This window comes from Protopterus annectens, chromosome 2.part1 (assembly GCF_019279795.1).
Source record: "Protopterus annectens isolate FY-2018-M chromosome 2.part1, PAN1.0, whole genome shotgun sequence".
Taxonomy (NCBI): domain Eukaryota; kingdom Metazoa; phylum Chordata; order Ceratodontiformes; family Protopteridae; genus Protopterus; species Protopterus annectens.
This window is the reverse complement of record NC_056729.1, coordinates 993565555-993585847: the sequence shown is the minus strand read 5'-3', so window position 1 is coordinate 993585847 and position 20293 is coordinate 993565555.

The window sequence follows — 20293 nt, the reverse complement described above, 5'->3', positions numbered from 1 at the left end:
TGGGCACGTGTGTGTAATGGACAGTTATGTATAGGGCAGATGTTGTCCTAGGAGCCGAATGACCTTATGTGTCCATAGGTGAGGGTCAGATGTTGGGGAAGGAGTGTAGATATGGCTGTGGAGGATAGGTAGGATCACAGAAAAGACAGCATACAGGGTTGGTATATGATACATGTGGGGGGATACACCCTGGATGGGGATGGGTCTTCAGCATTCAAAAGCCCATGGGAAGAGTGGGACAGAGATCCCCAGCCATGGGCAACTGCCACTGCACCTACATAGCTGCAAAGGAGGCAGTGCTGGGAGCTGTCCAGGAGGGGCAGCATCACCCTGTAAATGTGACACTCCGCCCTTGAACTGGCATATCTGGCCTTGTAACCCCTTAGGGAGCCAACAATGCAACATGTCCGGGACTGCACGACAGCAGATATGTACCTGTCTGGTCCTGGTCCCAAGGGGGACATGCTCCATCCTCAGTGGTGGTACCACCAGAAGGTGGTGCAGAGCCAACAGAGGTTGATGTCTATGGCTGGGCCCCAGATGTGCTAGTGCCTGGTGCCATGGTCAGCTGACATGGGACATGAGGTTCTGCCGGGACCTTCCAACCCATTCAGCCTATGGTTTTGCATTTTAAACCCACATATGGCTTAGTGATATACAACAGCATACAGGATTACCTACAACAGTATGCATAGATATCACCAGCAACCCAACACAACAGATGGTATACATTTGCAGAGGGAGCACAACACATGCATTCATACTGCATGCCAACTGTACAATGTGTAGTAGACGTGTGACCACAGCTATGAACAGTTGCCCATCATTGGCTTGTCACTGGGAATGCCACAAAGTTTCAGTCATACCACGGTCTCATGTGACACGTGTCCAGTCAGGGATGTGATGGCAGTAACACATCCCTATCATCATGTACTGTCTGCAATCCTCACACCATGCTTCTGCTGTGCACAGATGTGTGTTCAGTGTGTAAAACAGGAACAAATGGTTGCACACACTGACCAGTTCACAGATGGCCCTACAGATGGGGGTCCTTCATGAACAGAGTACTGTCATGTCTGTATTATAACATGCAGAATAGCCATTACCACACACATGTTAAACAGTCAGTAGTCTCAATGCAGCATAGCTACACTTACATGCTGTAGTCATGTGTGGCACATCACCCTCCTGTCTTTAGGCTATTTTCCACTGTGGAAAAAGATTGAGGTACATCCAGATATCATCTGTGATGCCGTGTCAGAACACCACCTCCAGGTACCACTCACAGCGACAGTCATGGCCAGATAATTTTTATTTTTATTTTATTTTAAATTTGTTGACTGGGCTAGTCTAGCTGGATATATGTCCATTTTCAGTAGAGGCCTGGGGAGAAAAGCTCCACCGGTTATGATAAGTTTAAACAAAGATAGGCAATACAATACAAACAGGTAGAGAAAGAGGTTGTGATTATACTAAGTACACAAATACAATCAGAGCAAAAATCAAAAAAATATCTTAATTAAAGTTTTTTTTTTTTTTTGCTATAAATATACAGTATGCGAGGGATAAAATATATCTATAAAGTTTTTATATCAGGTAGACCTTACAAGGGTAAGGGAGCAGAGATAGTAAGAATTAAGGAAAAATAATAGAATGAGAGGAAGTGGAAGAGGTAAGCTGGGTTGGTGCAGGAGCAAAGCCAGTGTTTGTTGAGATGAATTTTCAACTGTCTTTTAAAAAGTGGGAGAGAGGATAAAGATGTGATATCAGAGGGTAGATTGTTCCACATTTTTCCAACAGAGTTGGAAAAGAGACCGTCATCTGCATAGTTAGAGGGTTTGGTTATATTAATCAGTAGTTTTTTGGAAGAGCGTAGATGTTTCAGGTTGTTATATGGTGAAATGAGGTTAGAGAGTATAGGTATTTTAGTTGGATGGTATAAGATCTTGTGAGCTATTAAGAACTATTGCAGAATGAGTTGGTTTCGAAGTTCAAGCCAACCTAGTAGTTTTAAGTTCAGACAATGGTGAGTTCTAAATGGGGAGCCAGAAGCAAATCTAGCAATGTTATAGTAAGATGTTGCTAGTTTCTTGAGGTTGTTTTTGGAGAGATTAGTGTAGATGGGGGAAGCATATAGAAGAGTAGACATAAGGTGAGATCTGGCTAAGGTGGTCCTTGCTTCAGGTGTAAGGAAGGGCTTGATTCTGTAAAGGGATCCGATTTTTTTATTAACTAATTTGATAGTGTTCTTGATGTGGGAGTCAAAGCTGAGATTATTGTCAATAGTTATTCCTAATAGTTTAGTAGTTGTGTCTGGAGAAATAAGGGTGTTGTCAGCGGAAGTAAGAGTTAAATTGAGTGTGGCAGTTTTATGGGAAGGTGAGAACAATAGCAGTTTGGTTTTCTTGGCGTTAAGGAGTAGGCAACGGTCGCAGAACCATTGTTCAACAGTGGTAAAAGCTTTTTGGGTGAGTGACTGGAGTTCATTAAGTGAATTAGCAGTGCAGATTATAGTAGAATCGTCTGCATATTGGATGCAGGTTGAGTTTGGGATAGCTGATTGGAGGTCATTAATAAAGATACAAAATAGAAGGGGGCCTAAGATAGTGCCTTGCGGTACACCTAAAGAAATAGGAAGGAGATTAGATAATACATTTTTCCAGAGAACTGCTTGCTGGCGGTTTTCTAGGTAAGATGTGAACCAGGTTATGGATGGAGAATCAAGTGAGAGAGATTTTAGTATGTGTAGAAGAAGTTTATGGTTAACCATGTCGAATGCTTTAGATAAGTCAATGAAGACTGCTGATGATAGGTAATTATTGTTGCGGTTATAGTTGATCGAGTTGGTAAAGGAGAGTAGTGCAGTGGTAGTGCTGTGGGAGGGTCTGAAACCATGCTGACAGTTAGCAAGTAGGTTGTGATGTAGAAGGTGGTTAAGAAGTTGCTTGTGGATACATTTTTCCATGATTTTAGCTATAGGTGATAGAAGTGCTATGGGACGAAAGTTTAGACTTGCCTCCTTTGTGTAGAGGGATGATGTGAGATATCTTCCAGATAGAGGGGAAAATTCCTTCATTTATGGATCTATTTATCAGTATAGAAATGGGATAGGAAATACCATTGTCTCCTATTTGTAAGAATTCAGCAGGAAGTTTGTCTGCAGAGGGGGTGGTAGGTCTTAGTTTTTTGAGCAGTGATAAGATGAAGGAGGTTGATACAGGTTGGAAATGAAAGGAAGGAGATGCATTTAAAGCAGGTAGGAGTAGCTTAGAGGGGTCAGGAGTTAGGTGACTAGCAAGAGTTTGGATAGTATGAGTGAAGAATGAATTGAAGTCATTGGCTATTTGTGTGGGATTATCTGGGTTAGAATCATGAGGGTTAGGTGTGATAGACTGGCCTGGGGATAGGAGATTATTAATACTGGCCCAGAACATTTTTGGTTCCTTTTTGGAGGTTTGTTGTAGTTGAAGGTAGTAGTGCTTTTTGTCTGTCAGGATGGCTTTTTTTGTACTGTTCCTAAGCTCTCTGAAGTTTTGGTGGTCAGTTGGATTCTTAGTGGAATGCCATTTAGCCCAAGATTTGTTTCTTAGATTGATTTTCTGCCTAGTGTTGTTGGTTAGCCAGGGAGCTTGTTTAGCTTTGGTTCTAATAGTTCGACTAGGGGCATGGTGATCCAGGATTGATAAGAAAGTAGAATTGAAGTATTCTACTGCTTCATTAAGTGGGAGAAATTTTAGTGGGGACCAATTACACTGTATTAATTCAGCTAGAAAATGTTCAGAGTTAAATTGTTTTTTTGAACGTAGTGTTCTGTATGTGGTAGGTAAGATTAGGCCGGTTTTATGCCTGATTACATAAGTAAGTGAGTGGTCACTTAGGTCTTCTGGGAGGATACCTGCTTCATAGGTTAGTTGAGGAGTATTAGTAAGAATCCAGTCTAAGGTGGTTTCTTTGTTGTTGGTTTTATTGGTTCTGGTAGGACTATTAATGAGTTGGGTAAAGCCATATAGGTTTATATGGGAGGTGGGGTTTGTACTATTACATGAATTCCAATCAATGTTGAAATCACCTAGGACTTGTGTTTCTTGAGGGAGATGGGTAGAGAGTGAACTGAGGATGCATTCAAGTGGGTTGATATTATTTCCTGGGGGAAGATAAACACATATGATATTTATGGCTTTACTGCTGTTGACTTGAAGTTTGGAGCAGATCACCTCTGCCTGTTTATCAAGGCAAAGAGTCTGATCTATAATACTAATTTGGAATTGTGCCTTATAGAGAATTGCTACCCCTCCTCCCTTTTTTGCAGTGCGATCAAGTCTAAAGATGTTGTACCCGGGTGGGGTGATTTCATTGTCCTTGATGGAAGGCTTTAGCCATGTTTCAGTTAAGCATAGAATATCAAATTGATGGTTTTCTAGAAGGGCATGGACTTGAGTGGTTTTGTTACAAATGCTACGTATATTGAGATGGGCAATAGAGAGAGAGTTGGTGGGAGTAGTTGATGATAAAGAAGTAGTTTTATATAGATTTTTGTAGGTGGTGGTATTGGGGTGGAGTGGGCCAGGGTTAGGATTAATGTCTCCATCCAATAGTAAGTGGAGGAGTATAAAACCTTTTGTAACAACATGTTTCCCTAGATAGTGTACTGTGTTTATCATGCGGATGGCTATGGGAACACCATCATAGCTGTACCACATGCAATCAGCTAGAGGAGGACTGCAATAGGTGCAGAGGCCATCACCTGACCATTTCCATCACTTGCAATACACATGCTGCTGCTGTGCAGATGTACACCTTCACATCCACCAGAGAGTGTGTGGGTGAGACAGGCAATGTACACCAGGGAAGGACTTGGAGACTTAACCATAAGCATCATCTGCCACACGCCGAATAGTACAGGGGTCAAACCCCTGACTACTCATTACTATTACATGTGTATGACATTACTACATGTGCCACAAAGGCGACATGTTGCTGTGCTGTAAGAACATATGTGTCTAGGTGAGTGAGTAACATCTGCAACAGATATAGTAGACATACATTAGGTGTGGCACATGTCAGTCCACGTGAATGGATGCCATTGTCACCACAACCACACTCTCTAATGGACATGCATGGACACCTTTTCATGGGCCACAAATACACAACGCAACTACTTAGTTTGCCACACTGCAGTAATGCACAGGAACACATGCACCACAGGGGATATCTGGAGGTTCTATGGGCTAGGGCATGTGAAAGTGCTTGACAACTGTTGGTATGCCAACGAGGTTTATACTGGGAGTGACTGTGGTTGGGAGCATCACAACCCACATGCAGACAAGACGCCAGTACTGGCATGCAGGTATGCATTGCTCCATGGGTGTGTAGTGTTTGGCTGTGCAATATGGCTGTACAAGGCTGGGTGAGGGGTAATCCCTGCCATCGTGTCACCCAACAATGGTGTGCAGTGTCTGCAATGTCCCACACAGATGGGTACTGCATTATCTGGCCTGACATCCTGGTTACAGATGTGTAGGGCCATAGCTTTGCAATGCATGCCATGTCTATGTTTGATAGTCCTTCACATGGTCATTTCCAAACACGCACCCCTCCCTCAATACAACCCCACCTTCACACCTACAGCACTACTCCAAAACCTCTTCATCCTATACTACCTACATACTTAAACCCAAGGACTAAGAACTATTACCAACTCCTACAAAAGTTCACCAAACTCATAAAGAGTATATTAGCTAACCTCATAGCCGACGGCAATATCCATCCTAACCCTGACCCAAGCTCACCAGCTACCACTAAACCCATAGATAGAACTCCTACCAACATAAGAAGCTCAGATAATATCCCTAAATCATTTCTAGTCTGTGACCTAAATATCAGAAGTATAAATAATAAACTCCACTACCTGCATGCACTCCTAGATATGCACTCCCCTGATGTATTCTTCCTTACAGAAACCTGGCTTAAACCCACTATCCCTGACAATGAAATATTACCCCCCCCCCCGACTACAATATAATAAGACTTGACCGTAAAGGGAGAAAAGGAGGCAGAGTAGCCATCCTATATAAATTCTCTCTCGAGTTATCTACAATTAGCACCCCACTTGACCTAATAACTACCAACACCAAAACAATCATCTCAAGAATCCAACTTCACAAAAATAAATCTATAAACATAGTATGTAGTTATATTCCTCCAGGCAATAACATAAACACCTTAGAAAGCACCCTCCAATGGTTATCCTCCTCCCACCCCCAAGAAACAATCATACTTGGGGACTTCAACATCGACTGGACAACTTGTTCAGCACACTTCCCAACCACCCATATTAACCTACATGTTTTTTCCCAAACTATTACTACCCCCACCAGAATCAACAAACCTAACAAAAAGGAAAGCATCATAGACTGGACCTTAATAAATAACAAACCTCAGCTTTACAAAGCAGGCACCCTACCTGAGGACATGAGCGATCACCTCCTAACCTACATAATTAGGAAAAGAGATGACATGCCCCACCAAACCACTTTTAAAACCCTCAGGTACACAAAAAACTTTAACCTAAATAGTTTCCAAGCTGATCTAAGCTTATGCGGATGGGCCAATCTTAAAATACTTCCCCTTGACCAAGCAGTTTCAGAATTCAACACCACATTCCTAGCCATCTTAGACAGGTATGCTCCCACACGTAGAATCAGAACCAAAAACAAAATAGCACATGGCCAACCAATACTACTAGACAAAAACTACTAGAAATAGAGCATGGAACTCATGGAGAGCCACCAAATCCCCACAAGCCCACATAACATTCAAACAGATAAGAAATGAAGCTAAAAGGTCTATTGTGTTAGACAAGCAAAACTACTATTTCAATTTACAGCAAAAGCACCAAAATCAGCCTCAAAGATTCTGGTCAGGTCTGAATAAGCTGCTCCACCCAGGTAAATCTTCTACCCCACCCCCTCATCTACCTTACAACTACCCCCTGAATCAGTAGGAAATACCTTTAACACTTCTTTCACCGGAACTGTCAAGTCCCTAGCCAATAATCTATCTCCCTCCTCTTCTCCTACAATCTCACCTACTCATATGAACCCCCCCTTAAAATTTGAGCCTATCCCCACAGACTATATCAAATCTTTACTTAAGAAATTAAAACATACCACCCTTGCAGCCGACCTACTTCTTGCAGAATTTCTACAAAAGGCGGCTAATGTAATAGCTTAAATATCTCCATCTTAATCAATCGTACTATCCAAGAATCCTACATCACCTCCATTTGGAAAATTGCTCACATTATTCCACTTCATAAAGGAGGAAACTCCGCTGAACTCTCTAATTACATACCTATTGCCTTACTATCTCCCTTAGCCAAAATAATGGAGAAATGCATACAGAAGCAACTATTAGCCCACCTTACTCACAATTCTCTCCTAGCCTCATCCCAGCATGGTTTCAGACCAGCCCACAGTACAACCACTGCCCTTCTCTCCTTCTCTCACACAATAAATCACAACCATAATCAAAACCTGCTCTCTTCCTCGATCTATCAAAAGCATTCAATATGGTAAATCGCAACTTACTCTTAGAATCTCTCAAATCACAGTCCATAGATAACCCAGTTTGTAACTGGTTCCACTCTTACCTGCATGGTAGACAACAAGCTTTCTTGTGGAAAGATAGTCGATCCTCCCTTATACCTGTCACCCTTGGAGTACTCCAAGGTTCTATTCTGGGTCCCCTCCTTTTCTCTATATTCATCAATGACCTGCCCAAAGTTATCCCACAGGCAACTTCTATACAGTACGCAGATGATTCTATGCTAATCTGCAATGCCTCTACTCCCACAGAATTACAATCCCTAACACAGACCACCTTCAACAAAGTAGAGAACTGACTTAACAATCATCTTCTCTTATTGAACCCAAACAAAACTAAACTACTGCTTTTCTCCCCCACCCGTAAGCTAATACCACCAATAATTACAGTCTCTTCTAACAATGGCACCATAATTTCTCCTGAACCAAACACTAAACTATTACGTATAATCATTGATAACAATCTGAATTACAATGCCCATATAGACAAAGCCATAAAAACAGTAAACAAAAAAATAGGCTCCATGTATAGGATAAAGAAATTTCTAACCCCAACTGCCAGAACCACCATAGCTCGCACACATCTTCTGTCTTCTCTTCTCTAAGCCTCACCCATCCTCACTAATCTATCTAAATCAAACCTCAACAAAATCACCAGCTGCTATTACAATATAGCAAGATTTGCTACAGGCACCACATAACCCACCATTGTCATAATCTTCACAACTTAGGCTGGCTAGAACTACCCAATCAAATATACTATAACCAACTCATAGTTATTCATAAAATCCTCTACCAACCTACCAGTACCCCTATTCTAACTAATATTATTACCCCCTATAACAGCCTAACATCCCTCCGCTCATCCAGCAGAATGCTAGTGCAAAAGACCAAAGCCAACAACTCAGCTGGAGATTCATTATTTTCCAACTCTGCTGGAAAAAAATGGAACTCCCTTTCTGCTGAACTAACCACTAACAGCTCCTTGCCTCAATTCAAAATATCTCTAAAGACACACATGCACAGAGTCTGGCTATGTCCGTGTCTAAACCCTGACTAACCCATACAATAATTAGACTGAGGTAGACAAAAAATAGTCGTGCTCATATCTAAACACCGACTAACCCAAAACACACCAAGAAACTATTTAAACCAAACTTAGCTCACAAATGTGATTACCGTTTTCTCCCACACACTCATACTAGATATTTCTTTACTCCCTTTATATCTCTATTTTTCATTATCAGGAATATAACTTACTATTCTGTCCACACTAATTAAACTCCTTCCAACCTAAACTACATTTTCTTATTTATCTTCCTTACTTTCTAACTGAAAATCCTTATCTTATAGACACACCTCTCTTAAAGGATTGTTTTCCCTGTATATTTATTGCATCATCAACAATGCTTTTTTATTTCCTATCTATATGTAACCTTTATATGATTTTGTCTTTGACTTATTGTTAACTTTCTAGATATCTTTGTAACCTGCATTTTTAATTGTTACTAAAGTTTTGTAAATTGATTTCTTGTTAACTTTAGATATCTTTGTAACCTGCATTTTTAATTGTTACTAAATTTTTTGTAACATGGAGCTTTTCTCCCCGGGCTTCCGCTGAAAATGGATATGTATCCAGTCGGACTTTCTCGGTTAACAAATGTAAAATAAATAAATAAATAAATGTGCATGTCCCACAATACTATACAGTGACATGTACAGGTGAATCTGGTTTGGCAGACACATGTGTGCACAACCTGTTATACCCCGATATGCCAATACTGGCCTGGTGTGGTGAAACCTGCTTATAGTGAGCAGGTCGGCCCTGTACCTGCATGGATAGTATGATACAGGTATTCTGTGGTGTCAGTGGCATGGGTCCATACAGGGCACATGTGTACAGCATTGTCTGGCCTTAGTGGATGACATTTGATGGCACCACATATGTTGCAGGCATTCAGTGTGGAACATAGTGAAGGCACAATGTCAGCATATATGTGCCTATTGTACTGTTGTACAGGGTGCCATGTCCTCTGCAGGCCACTGCATTCACACCATGCCTACTATCTGTTCTCAATATGCATGTTACTAGCAACATAGTGGGATATCCTAAGCAAGTTTGTTTGTGCATGGCACATGGGTGCGGGACATATACCGGGTACTAGTAGGGCTGCATACTTAGTTCACCAGGCCTTTTGCCAGATGTATGGGTATGGCTTGCCAAAACAGTGCCGTGGCTGACTGACAGCTGTACTCCTCGTGAGGTGGCCAATGTGTCATAAGACGGATATCATATAGGAAAACTACAAAACCCACTCCCAAACATGTCCAATGGTAAGACAATCACGGCCACCTCTACACAGGCTCTGACAGACAAACACACACTTGCCCTGTCCTGGATACAAACCCCTACCGTATCACACTGCAGTAAGACGTGTTTAGGGCACGCTCTACGGTGAATACTACACGCAGGCAGACACACACACACACACACACACACACACACACACACACACACACACACACACACACACACACACACTTGACATGTCTGGGATTAGAACACTGACCTAACTACTTTACTACACTACAGCATTACGCCGTTACAGAACACACTACTGAGATTACTGGGACACAGTACTCCAAGACGTGTATTTGTAGATGGGTGACATCATCAGCCTTGCTAGAGGTGGGTATAAGAAATTTATGGAGTGTGAGCAGTCTAAAAGCATTACACAGTCCTCAGGCAAAGCGACACACACACACGACAAGTGTGGGACTAGAACACCAACCTAACTACTTTAATACACTACAGCATTATACAGTTACAGAATGCACTACCAAGATTACTGGGACACAGCACTCTCAGAGGTGTATTTGTAGATAGGTGACATCATCAGCTTTGCTAAAGGTGGGTATATGAAATTTATGGAGTGTGAGTAGTCTAAAAGCATTACTTAGTCCTCAGGCAAATGGACACACACACACACACACACACACACACACACACACACACACACACACACACACACACACACACACACACACGGCAAGTGTGGGACAAGAATGCTGACCTAACTACTTTATTACACTACAGCATTACGCAGATACAGAATGTGCTACTGACATCACTGGGATGCAACACTCCCAGATTTGTATTTGTAGATGGGTGACATCATCAGCCTTGCTAAAGGTGGGTATAAGAAATTTATGGAGTGTGAGCAGTCTAAAAGCATTACTCAGTCCTTAGGAAAATAGGGACACAAACACACGGCAAGTGTGAGACTAGAACACTGACCTAACTACTTTATTACACAACCGCATTATGCAGTTACAGAATGCACGACCGAGAGTACTGGGGCACAGTTCTCCCAGAGGTGTATTTGTAGATGGGTGACATCATCAGCCTTGCTAAAGGTGGGTATAAGAAATTTATGGAGTGTGAGCAGTCTAAAAGCATTACTCAGTCCTCAGGCAAATGGGGACATACTCACATGGCAAGTGAGGGACTAGAACACTGACCTACCTACTTTATTACACTACAGCATTACGCAGTTACAGAATGCACTACCGAGATTACTGAGACACAGCACTCCCAGAGGTGTATTTGTAGATGGGTGACATCATCAGCCTTGCTAAAGGTGGGTATAAGAAATGTATGGAGTGTGAGCAGTCAAAAAGCATCACTCAGTCCTCAGGCAAATGGACACACACACACACGGCAAGTGTGGGACTAGAACACCGACCTAATTACTTTATTACATTACAGCATTACGCAGTTACAGAATGTGCTATGGAGATTACTGGGACACAGCACTTCCAGAGGTGTATTTGTAGGTGGGTGTCTTCATCTGCCCTGCCACAGGTGTGTATACGACTTCTTTGGAGTGTGAGCAGTCTAAAAGCAATTTACAGTCCTCTGGCAAATGGGGACAGACATACACACACACACACACACACACACACACATGCCAGTGGTGGGAAAGGAACACCTGCCTATTTACAGATTACTATGACAATACTACATACTTACGAATCGCGCCACACAGACTACATATTTCAAGGCTGTCATTATGACCTTCTGGGAATGCGGACATCAACAGGGATGCTGGCAGTTAAGATGTACATACCTGTGAACCTGTGTGTTTAAAGTAGGAATCCATTCTGACCTGGAGTATGCCCATTTGTGGAATGGACGACTACTACCACTATACGGGGTTACAATGGCCATGCCCATACACAGAGGCACATAACCAACACAAGGTGTCACTGGGCATGCTCACACACTTAGTAGCACTGGGCTGTTTGGAATGCACTATGTGTCCATCTACACAAGATATACTGGGCATGCTCATACACTTAGTAGCACAGGGCTGGTCGGAATGCACTACTATGTGTCCATCTACACAAGGATATACTGGGCATGCTCATGCTCTTAGTAGCACAGGGCTGACTGGGATGCACTCTGATGCTAATCACGGAAGGCCACATAGGCCATGCTATTACAGGTAGACGTAAAGAACACATTGTAATGGGCTCTGGTGTTAGTAGTTGTCATTGTTAGCAGGAACGCTGCTATACATATATCTGATACCGGTCTTTTACATAACATCTGCTGTCATTCTGGGATGACATGGCTGACAGTAGGCAGGCCTTTGACACATATCACATCCATCCATGATTCAAGGGAGTGGGGATATTACCCAAGTTGCATCCGCCCGCACAGTGCCATTCCAATGCAAATGTCCTAAACACAAGTTAACTCCCATACACCTACAGGACAACTGCATCATTTTCTTATGCTAACCAGTGCTAGATGTGTAGCATCCATATTCACAGCTGGTCACTGTAGATCCAACAATGGGGAGTACTGACATCTGTGCAGTGAGGAACACCTGGCTGATGGCTCTGTAGTGCACAATAGCACTACCACCATATACCTCAGAACCTAGCACTACCACCATATACCTCAGAACCAGACATGTGGGCCATAACACAGGTACAGACAGCTCCAGGTGGTGTCCCCACATACATAAAGGCCACTCACATGTACTGACCGGTCCACCCATGAAAGGCATCACAGAAGAGTCATGTGCAGGACACAGTGTCGCATGCTGTATTCTATGATGTAAACCTCAGACACCACCATGCCCTCGGACCACCAACACGCATTCATACATGTTGTAGGATATAGAAGAGTTTACCACCATGTGACCCTTGACCTGTGTACTGTACCAATCTCTACATCAACTGTAGAGAGTACACATGTACTGACACAGTTGCATCATGTGTTATGCACTGCAATGATACCACTGTCTGTATCCAGGTCAGCTGTACACATACCAGGGGCCCTCGGTACTTTCCACCATTAGCAGATGACTGTTGCTGTACACCTGTACACACCCTCATTTATGGATATGACATACATGTACCTGCCCTGGGTATGTACATGCCACACACACACACACACACACACACACACACACACACACACACACACACACACACACACACACACACACACACAACATGCATGTAAATAGCATAGCTGTTGTTGTCCTTTGTGAAAACAGGTGGCTACAGCCATGACACACATGCACATGGAATGTAGGTCCATACTGCTGAATGCTAACAGTACATAAGGTGTGATATCAATGTTGACAGAGGTAACATTCCCTCTGTACCGGTCACCCATTACACCCATCATATCATACAATATACAATAGTCCATGTGTCATGTATGTCATTACACATGTCCACCATTTGCAATGCCTACAAACATGGCCAAATGTCAGGATTGTAGGACCTACACACATGTACAGGTAGTGTTGTGCATTCAGATAACACGCATGTGCAGTTGCTGATGTATGCAGGTGATGTGTATCCTAGTACATCATGCAGTTGCAATGCAGCCACAACATTGCCAACTGTATATGGTGATATGCTGAATGTACGGAAAGATGTACCTCAGGTATGGACAGATGTGTGGAAATAACTAAGTGATGGGGCATCTTTGCAGATGGATGTTTACTGTGGACAGCTCACAGGTGTATCACAAGAGGTCCTACAATAACCTGTGTAACCGGTAAGCAATGGTTTCATTAATTGAAAGACATAACCCACAACTTAGACAGCGGTCAGGGTGACAGCGAAGGAAAATCACTTGCATCTGTTAATAGTTAAGACTTCCCGTGTGCATATATCAGCAGTGTTGCCACACGAAGTGTCAGTACAGTTTGTAACTTGTGCAATACTGCTGTACATCTGTCATACATATCATGAGCTAGGCAGGTCTGAGATTCACAGTACTGTCATGTGTGGTTGCTTGTGTGTCCATATATGTCACGCATTGTGGGGAATACATCTCAGTTGTTACTCACTCTCCTGTACACTAGTGTACACATCTATACAGACTGCAATGTAGAAAGCAGGACATAGGCAGGGGCTTGTATCTCACACATGTGAGGTATCTGTATGTGCGTGACATAGGTCTATTCAATACTGAATGCCACAGTGTGTGTATGTATGGCTGACTGGTCCCTGGGGTGAGGATATATGTTACCATACTGAACTGATAAGTCCCCTCCTCCCATCCAGGCGATGCATTCTACTATCCGTGTTGATGTCCCCGATCTTAGGCCGTACTGACTACCTGTACATGTGTATTCTCTGTGGTGCATCATGTAGGTGCACAATACTGTAATGATGATTTGCACATAGGCATGGGTCCTCACCTCACCAGTAGCAACTGCGTGCGAGTGTGTGTTACTGTGTCAATGAATCCGTGAGTGTGTTGGTGTGTTACTGTGTCACTGAATACATGTGTATCAGTACCTCAGTGTGTGGGTGCAGTTTTGTGTTGGCATCCTGTCATGGGAACGTGTATTACTGATTCCCAATGAGGAATCACACTTCCCACTGGCCTCTACCCTTGTAATCAGCTAGACCACTCTCTTACCTCATCCCTCCATGTAACTGTACCTGTGATGTCACCCTTTATGGATGTCACGTCTGTGGCCACAGTAGCTTAATACATAGCTATCATGCTCTTGGATCAGTAGACGTGTTTGTAACATGGGACATTCTCACTGGTATGTGGCAGCTATACGGTGCATGCTGGCATATTCATACATACCTGTGAGTAGTTCACATTGACATATGAGACACTAACTGCAAACACTGACATCCACCAGCACGTGCAATTAGATCTGAAGGAGGACAGCAGAACATCATGACCAACATGCTGTTACTGTTGTTACACAAGGCACGTACTGTTAACTGTACAAAATGCATTGTACACCTGTAGTACATGGTATTTCTGCTGCCTGTCAACAGTACTCAACAACTGTAAACTACGCTTATCTTCCTAGTCTGTTCACCCTGTGCATCAGACCATATGCGCATGTCCCTGCACCAATGGTGTGGATGTCAGGGATGCGGCACAGGCATCATCATATGCACAGGGTGATAATGTTTGCCAGAGGCCTAGGCTGCACCTTTGGATGACAACATGTGTGTGGGTTTGGGCCTTAGATCTAATTGGGCATGTGTGGATGTTATGCATGTGTGTGTTGCGGTGCCCTACATATGTTTCCAGTGTGTCCATGTATGTATGCACACAGTACTGCCATGTGTCTGGCCTACACAGGGGTATTATTGACAACAGCAGACTGTACAGGAGAGGTTTTACAGTTCACAGTGTCCGGCCACGGATATGTGAGCTGTGCCTGCCAGGGGTTGCACAGGCACTACCAGCAGAGGTGCAGATTGGGTACTGTCTGAAGTCACTTGTCCACTGGAACCGTGTCCCTGTTGGGACTGTCCCGAGCCACGTGCACATGGCCTGATGTGTTGTGGTGTGGACAGCACAGCACCAGATGCACTGCTGCTGCTACTGCCACTATGGGAGGGGACATGTGAGGTAGCTCGTACACATAGACCTGAAACAGGTGATGTAGCAGGCCTATGTCCATGTGCCTGACACCTCAGTCTTACCAGATGTTCCAACACAGACAGCTCATGCTCGGGGATTACCATGCCATGGTCAAGGACTCCAACCATGTCACCCAACCGTTTATCCAAAGCTTCAGCAATCTGCTGTTGAGCATTTACCATTGCCTGGATGTTGTTGTTTAAAGAACGGACAGCAGCCCTCTATAGCCTCTGATCTTCTCTGTTGCACCATTCAGCACATGCCTGTGCCTCCATTACAGCCTGAAACATGCATCTGGTGACACCAGCTGCAGCACTCTGTCTTGCAGGAGCATGTTGGCTAGAGGTCCTCCTACGAGCAGCACTGGCCACGTGCCTGTGTGGGGCACTACCAGTCAGTTGGCTGACACCATGGTGTGCAGGCACATTTTCCATAGCCCCCACACTTTCCTGTTCCAGGCTACCACGTGCCAACTGTTCTTCCTCTATGGCCACTGGTGATGGGGTATGTGCAGGCATGGGATCTGTGTGCGGGGATGAGGGGGATATAGCTGGAATGGCAACCAATGGCACAGTTTCAGCCCCTGACAACTCTGCCTGTGACTCAGTCATACGTTCATCATCACTGCTAGTGTCTGTGGGGACACTAACATCAGATGTACCACAGGAGGGCAATGTACCTACATCACCTGTGAGGGCAGACAAGAACTGTACATTACAATCTATACAATAGACACACACACAGACACACACGCATGTGATATGACAGAAGGCATGCAACATGCATGTGATACGGCAGACAGCATGCAGCACAGACAATAATAGTGGTAGTTATCATACATCCCTGGGTTGCACACAACAGCATGAGTGTGTCATAGCAGAAGGCATGCAAATTACACAATCATAGTAGTAGTTAGCATACATCCCTGTGTTACACCATGTAGACCAGTACAGATTAACAGTACACCTGCCTGATGTGTGGCATATGACCTTGACAATCACATGTAGTATGACATGTGATCTGCTGACGTGTGCAATGACATGCATACATGTTTAACACAATGGTGTCCTGTCAAATATACAGTGGGGCAATGGTGTCCCAATGCAGTGCTGTCTGTCTGCCCTACAGATATACTGCACATTTATCTGAGGTGCATGGCCATTGCAGGGAATCATGAGGTATCTCTATTGCTATACAGTGCGAGTTACAGACACAGTTCATAGCCATGACTGTGTTCAGATACAATACATATGTACTGTGGAATGTGACCCACGTCACTGAGGTGTATGTGCACTAAACCATGATGTGGAAGTTGTGACACATGTCACTGATGTGTATACAGATGACACCCCTGCACATCTGCAACCATATTGCTGCTGCCTGCCAACTATGGCCAGACATGGCAAATACATTGGTACACCATGTCCCACATGACATCTGTGTACCACACACACACACACACACACACACACACGAGGAGCAAGTATGACATTGATGTCCGACACAAGCAAGGGGAATGTACTGTATCTGTGGGCTGATGTGGATACTGTACAGGTGACTGCTGTCATGTCGTGACACCCTCATGATGTTTAACATATCTTATGTGGTGGATTGATGTTACGCCTACACAAGATGTGCACAGGCCTGTAGGATGTCTAGTGTTCCACATCTACAATATGGCCATTACACAAAGGCCATAGTTGGATCATGTGTAGCCATTGTACAACAGGGTGTGGACACAAGCACATCACGTCTACTGTGTGTGTGTTGTTCAATGTCTCAGGCCATCCTCCATGGCCATGTGTGTACATGTGTTGGCCAAATTATTGTGACGGTCATCTATTTCACATGTCTGTGTTGTCCCATATGACATACACCCATAGATGTCATATGCTCCACTGACGACAGGGTTATGCAGATAAAGGGTGGTATCTGGGATATGCTTTCAGGTTTGGTAGGCAGTGTTGCAGCCAGACCACTAGGTGTCATGGACATGTCAAGATAGCACATCACATTGTGTGACATTCATAGCAGGGCTATGATCCACACCAGTGAATCCTGTGGGCTGGCCATACTCCAGCCCACTGTGTAGTACTGTTTGTATTCCCCACTTGTGTAGTTCTGATCTGTAGTACATGTCCCTACAGTGAATAGCACCTCCACCATTGTATGCACAGCTGTCCACACATCTGGCAGTGACAGTTTGTGAGGATTCATGTCAGTGAGATGATTCACATAGTTTGCAAGTGTTACACATGGGTAGGCATTGTGATGCATTGCAGGTCCGACCTGTATATTGTGACAAAACCATACATTATGTGTACATGTTGTAAATGGCCACATGGCAGATAGATTTGTGCATTACGATTCCTGATAAATAATAACAGTCTCACCTGCAAAGGGCTGCTGTCGCAGCGGAACATCAGAGGTACCTAAATAGGAGTAACACAACAGTATGAGCATAATCCACACCTGTATAATGGGTACAGGGTGCAATGTGCATAACACATACACCAGTACATTAGACTATACTATGGTGTATACACATGTGTGCATACACAGAGTAGCATACTATAGTATGCAGTATGTGTGTATACATGCCTTGCATATGATGTTACATTACATATTGTACAGTGACACATACAACTATATGGAATATAGTTGTTATAGGTGCAGTACTGACTTACCAGGCAACTCCAGGCTCAGTGATTGAGAGACACCCACCTCCACAATATCATCTAAGGCTTGTGGATGTGATTCTGCAGGTGTCCCCAGGTTGGCCAGTAGCTCCTCGGTACATGTGAGTGGGGGCTGGGTTAGTGATCTACCACCTGTTGCACCTTGTTCCCTGGTGATTGCATTTGCATGCTGTTTCACCCATCTAATGAGGACTGTACAGTGTCTGTGCACCTGCTGGTATGTATGGTTGTGGCCACCAACATCATTAACCCTCCTGCGAAGTTCCATCCACAGGGCATCCCAATGCTGTGCATCCTGTGGCACATGGCTGAACAGGATATCATGATTGTCGAGTAGGTATGGGATGAGGGCCTCATCCTCCAAGCGGGTAAAAGAGGGTAGCCTTGCACGCGGCATACCTGGAAGACATAATGATGGAGACAGGTCACAGTGACTCACAGAGACATACAGAGCTACAGCTGAACATACATGTGTATCGCATTTATTAAGTTTAAATAGTTGCATTTGCAAACCTACATGACACTGACGTGTTTGTGTCACACACATGTGAGTGACACTCAATGGTGAGTGGATATTATCACCATATGTGTGTGTGTGTCACCTGATTACATTGCTTATACTCCGTGTGGATGCTGTCTTGATGTGGGCATGTCTGTTTGCCTGTACTGGTGTTCCTACCTATCAGCACATGGCTGGATGTGTACACATTAATGCAGTCGACCGTGATGCTGTGTATATGTCACATATAAGGACTTACACTGCCTTAACAGACATGACCTGTGACCCTGCAGACTTGCTCACATAAGGTTGTACATGTAGGTGTTCTGCCATATACATCTACACGGCACTGTACAGCAATTCAACATACTGCCATGTATCACCTGTGTTGCACATGTGATACACATGGGACACTGGCTAGCCAGATGGTATTTGCAGGGATGGATATCAACTATAGCATGTACAATCAAAATCAACTTGTGGGCTATATGCCATGGGCCATGTATGAATCTAGGATGAAAGGTTACCTGGCAGTAGCCAACAGGTGGGTCTGTGGGGCCAGGTGGAGCTGTGCCGCATTACTGATCCACAGGGTTAATGATACATTTACCATGCAGTCATCACACCATGTCTGGGAGGGGAGTGATGCGCAGCTTTGATGGACAGGAATGCATAGTATGGCAGGACTATGTAAAGTGTATGGGACAAGGATCTGTCCAGCATGTGGAAGGTGGATGTCCATAAAGTATGTGTTCGAGATCAGGATGTGTACGTGTAGCATGTCCAACATCACTGGGTTGGACATGGATTTATTCAGGGTATGCATCATGCTACATAGTGGAGATGGGGAATGGGAAGGCTGGTGTAGGCCATCTGCACATGGCCAATACCCCTTAAAGGAAATATGTGATCTGATATGGGTCACTTGAGTGTTGTGTATGGCTGGACAATGATCTCTATATTCATGGATGGCACCCTGTCATTAATAGGGTTGCCACATATGACTTCCTAACAGGTGTGGTGATGTAGCTATCACAGGAAAGACAACTGCCCAGCAGCATCCCTTACACACAAGTGTCCATTATGTTGACTGCTGCCTAGGTGGTAGTTCATGGGTACAGGGTTATTAACATAGGGGTGACAATGCAATATGTAGTTGTCAGATTGTGGCCATATGTCACACACACACCTCACCCACAAAGCCCCTTCTGTATGTTGTCCACAACACTTCTGAGTCGGCTATTGCTCCTAGGTCATAGTCATTCGCATACTTCAATAGGCAGATGCCTTCTGTTTGTCTGTGAGGTATGGACTACAATGAGGGGGAATAAAATTCATTACCCTGACATACTGTAGCTGTCACTGGTGTGATGAGCATGTATTATTCAGACACCTTCTGTAGTGTTGGTTCTGCCAGCAGTCCCATTGCAAAACACTCCTGTGACATAGGAATGTACATCTAGCATACCGAGTGTAGGTGGTACACAGTATCGGTGATGATGTCCTATGACCTGGCAAGGTTAGGAAATACAGTGTGACATCAACCTTACTGTCATCT